The 5,064-nt window shown below is 32.1% G+C and overlaps 1 non-coding gene across 1 annotated transcript; it reads right to left on the bottom strand.

Annotated features, from left to right (window-relative positions):
- Positions 1–1,977: 1,977 nt before the first annotated feature.
- Positions 1,978–2,084, bottom strand: LOC122112934. Its single transcript, XR_006148312.1, has one exon. It is a non-coding gene; the product is annotated as a U6 spliceosomal RNA (small nuclear RNA).
- Positions 2,085–5,064: the final 2,980 nt, after the last annotated feature.

The following is a 5,064-nucleotide window of genomic DNA, read 5'->3' as shown; positions in this document are numbered from 1 at the left end:
TAACAATACAATCATAATTAACCTGGCAACAAGGGATTTCCACTTATTAGCTTTCTTCAGCTAGGTATTATTGACACCTTCAATGTGTCTAACGTTTGAAATAAACATAAAAATAGAATATATATATATATATATATGTACTTATACATATAACCTAGACTTATATAGGTTCTTTATAATTATGGTGCATTGAAGGTCTTTAGAGCATGAGAAAGTTCCATCACATTGGATTGCAGAAAATTTACTAATTAACTGAGACATAACATTTTACAGTATATAGTTATCACTTTTGTATCTACTAAGATAGTTTATGAGAAAAAATAAAGGCTGAGAAAAGCGTATTTTACTGAAAAGTGTCTAAGGGCAGAGTGCACACTGTGATGGTTCCATGATGGTTTAGGGCAGGGCATCCGCTGGTTTGGTTACATGACAAGTGCCTGAGGCTGGTGTGTATGCTTGGGATAGTTGCATGCAAGTTGATTTTGCTTTCATGGCTCCTTCTCTTACGATTTGCAAGACTCTTGAGGAACAGATCATATTACTATACCTAGCATTTCTACACAGGGAATTTTATAAACTCAATTCTGAGTTCATATTTATATGAAAAACTTCTAATAGGCTCCTAACTGACACAAAAGAAAAGCAATCAAATTATCTTTCAATTGCAGGATATAAACTCAAAAATGAAGGCTACACCGCAGGATCTTGTTCCATGTGGCACATAAAAAAGGTATTTAAGAGGAAATTAAAGTGAAGTATATTCCATGTAATGTTAGTTGATATAGAAAATGTCAATGCAAGTTGCTCATAATAGGTAGAAATGAGAAAATGATTCAAAGTAATTTGGGTTATGATGATATTGATCACTTGAATTTTTTTCACTTTGGTTCACTTTTTGCTGTGTCCTTGGAAATGCAGTAAAATAATAATAAAAATGTAATTTAAAACATACTTACTCAAGTTTTTATTTTAGATGTCCTGGATTTCTTTTGACCTTATTAGAAAGAAGTATAATAACTTTTAAAAATTAATAGAAGTACTACTGTCATTTCTGGAAGAAAATTATTTTATAGACTAATCCAGACTCCATTTCCTATAGTGCTTTTTAAATGAAAATCGTAACATATAATACATAAAACATTAAAACAAAGGCATGTTTTGTATAAATATTGTGTATTAAGTATAAATCATAAATTTAAAATTTTACCAAGTACTAACATGTTCATTTAGTTTAGTGTTTCTCCTTAATTGAACAATGGTTTTCATGGTAGTGAACAAAGAAAGCATAAATATTCTAGAAACAAAAAATGTGTAAAAATTAAGTTCTTTTAGTCAAGTTAAAAGAAATAAACAAAGAAATATTGACTAAGGTGCCTTTATGTTTGGTAAAATTACAATATCTTACTCTTAATGACAGCATGTCATATGTTATGATAAAGATTTATTGCTGAAATTTGGGTTGTTTGTTACCATACTACTGTTACTAATAAAATGAAGGCACACATTGTAAGTGCTGGCAGGAAAGGATTTATAAGGAGAGATAAAATGAAAATAATAAATGGATTTGGAATTATTGAAAAATGACCAAAGAAAGGTACTATAGAGGTTGCTGAAGGATGAAGACAGGTTTATGTATTTTACAGAACAAGAAAGTTTGCATTAGACATTTGAATTTTAACAATCTCTGTACAAATAATTAAGAAAGCTGCAACAATGGATCAGGACTTCCCCACCCTAAAAGTCCAATGATTATATTTTTCATTTGAAGTTGATTTATAATTTCTGAAATCTTTTATGACACATATATTTTCCTTATTATGCTTAGCTGCATTATGTTTTGTTTGTTTTAAAGTTCATCATTGTTCTATGGCTCAAATGTTTTGGAATCTACTAGTAAATTTTGTCTAGTCATGTTTCCATCTGACATTCAAGTATCATTTTCTACACATTTAGTGTTGTTACTTTTTTTATTTTTTTAAAAATATGGAATGCTTCCTGAATTTGCCTGTCATCCTTGCGCAGGGGCCATGCTAATCTTCTCTGTATCGGTCCAATTTTAGTATATGTGCTGCCAAAGCGAGCACAGTGTTGTTACTTTTTATTGGTGAATGCTTAATTTTAAAAAAGGATTTCATTGTGACAATTACAGTAGTACCAATATTGTACTAGGATCCAATTGCTCTCTTTCAGTCATTATTTTATCTGAAGTCTACTCAGAGTAGGAAATGTTATGTACAACTTACATATTTTTATTACTATTTTTTGACTTTTGATGTAGTTTGCTTAAATCTCTGCTTTTTTTTTTCTTTTCTTTTCTTTTTTTATAGTGCTTTTACCTTGCTCAGTGAATGTGGATGTATGTATATTTTTGACAAGCTTAATTTTGTTGATGATCTGGTTATTAATGATCTTTTTGGTTATATGTTATTCACTTGCCATTTAGTGAAGGGAAATTATTTCGGAAATCCAGTAAGCACTCAAATTTTCAATGAAACCTATTGCTATCCTTTTTCAGTGAAAACCTTCTATGTATTCTCTCCACAGACTGGCTGTGGGCGGTGGGAGTGGGGAGGTAGCAGTTTCCTTGTGATAAGCCACAGGGCTGCTCTCAAAAGTCTCAGTCAATTTCACAGTAGAGATAGGCTCTGTTGTCAGGACAATGACAGTTTCTTACTGGTAGGATTTGCAAGCCTGGATTTAGTTTTTCAAATTGAAGGCACCTCACACATCCAAGGAATAAACACTATCTTATAATTGACTCACACATGCAAATCTCATGTTGCACATGCAAATCTTATAATTTCAGATGCACAGAAAAGTTCATTCTAGACAATTTGCAATCAAAAGCACAGACAATTTGGTTAAATATCCTTCAGCAATTAGGAACAGCAATGTAATTTCATAGGGCTTAATAAATATAAAAATGATGGACTGCCTATTAATAATATCTGATAGGTTATGATATTAACTTTTGTACAACTACCTAAGGATAATGAAAATTAAATTAGATCAAAAATGTAGTAAAACAATTAAGATTCTTCTCTTGTTCTACAATTTCTAAAATTATCAGAATGCTTGCTCATACTGTTCCATGTAAAAGAAACAGCATGAATGTTTACTGTTCATCTTTGTATGATGTAATGTCAGTTTCAAATACAAGTATAATATTATTCTAATTTACATACAAGATCACTACAATTATGAAATTTACCCTTATACAAATACATATTTTATTAGTATCAATAACAAAAGCAATTTCATTGGCCTTTGTTCCTTGATAGGCGTCCATATTGCCCTTACTCTGCCCGCAGCATACTAAGGACTATCACAGCATACTAAGGACTATCAGCCCAGTCCAGGAAAAAGTTTCCTTCCTGTCTTCTTTTCTTATCTGTTACCTTTTTCAGTGAGTCATTGGCTAATGGATATAACTTAAAAATGGAATGTATGTATAGCTATGTGGTAGATCATGTCTTATAAGGATCTCTGCCGTTTTCTATAGCTCCTAGATCATTGTGTAGGTTTATCAGGAGTCTATGGCTATCAGCATTCCTCTCCTCCATGTGTTCAAATACACAACTAATGCTTAGCCTGTCCTTGCATACTACTTCCTGTTTGGGGGTTTTATTGGAATTCTGTGCTCACAGAACACCACAAATATGATAAGTAAATTGAGTGATAATGAAGATGGTAGATACAGGTTGTGCTTCTCTTTCCCACAAATGACCATTTTCCATTGTCCCTTCAGACTTCATTTAAAAAAGTACTAGTCAACGCTGAGCAGTCAGAGCAAAGAATGAAAGCACAATCAAAATGTGTGGCTATGTGAATGCCTTTACAATTCATCTCTACAATGCTTGATAAGAAATGTACTCATTATCTTGCTCATGGAATTGTAACCCCTCTGTACAGTATTTTCACAATAAAAAATAAAACTTAAAAAAAAAACAATTCATCTCACCAGACAGTTAATTAAAGCTGTCCAAGAAGCTACAAACCAAGTTCTCTACAGAGGTCTTCAATGACCAGCCTTGTGTCTTCTGACTTTTTCCCTGTACAACTCTCATGGGATATGGGGTTGGAGACCCAGAGCCTAACAAACTGGGTGGAGTCCCTGAGTCCAAAGACTGAAGAAGCTAAGATTCTACTTTAAATAGCAGTAGAAAAAAGGTGTCCTAGCTTAGGGAGAGAGGAGTCAACCATTTACTCTTCTTGTCCCTTTAATTCTATCCATTTCTCCAGGCTATTGAGGTGTAAAATTTATAGGATTTATCCATAACCAATAAAGAGAATGACTAATGAGAAAACTTAGAGTTAAATGGTGAGGACACATTGTAAGAGTTGACCTAATGGTAGGAAAATGAAACTAGGAAAGTTATACAGAACATGATAACAGACAAATTTGGGTTTATTTAGAATAGTTATTTTTATCTAATAAGTTTCCTATGAGGGCAACTTTTCCTCAGTTACTCTAATAACTGTTGTGACCACGATTGTGTGGAAATATCCTCATAGACACACCTAGAGCAGTTTAAGTATTATACTCAAGTACTAAATAACCTGAATTTTTCCTTCCAATATAATCTTGGGATCATTGTCTGTTGAAGCTTTGATAATAATTAATGTCTACATTATTTTATGTTCTCTAATTATCACCCCAAATTAGTAGTACAACATCCTTACTGCCGAACTGCTCATAAATTCTCCTGTTTTATTTCTTTCAACAATATTTTATCACCTTCAAATTCCATATCATTCAAACATTTGATTTACTTTCTCTTTTTTTCTGCAATGTGAATAGTATACAAGAGAAGATGTTAATCACACCCCAATCACAAAACTTATCGGAAATAAATGTGTATAAAGAAATAGCTAAGAAGTGATTCTTTAAAAAAACTTTATGAAATGTTTTTACTGTCCTTTTATGTCTGGATTGAAACAAATTCTAAACTCTGTCATTGTGGCTAAGAAAAATTGTATCACTAAAAGAAAAAAAAATAATCCTTACATGGCTTACACTCTAGTATTATGTCTTTAACCTCTTGTCACAGGCCTGTAATATGT

Source organism: Dipodomys spectabilis, unplaced genomic scaffold (assembly GCF_019054845.1).
Source record: "Dipodomys spectabilis isolate Male_0828 unplaced genomic scaffold, ASM1905484v1 ptg000095l, whole genome shotgun sequence".
Lineage (NCBI taxonomy): Eukaryota > Metazoa > Chordata > Mammalia > Rodentia > Heteromyidae > Dipodomys > Dipodomys spectabilis.
Note: the sequence above shows the minus strand (reverse complement) of the source record. Positions and strands in the feature narration are given on the sequence as shown.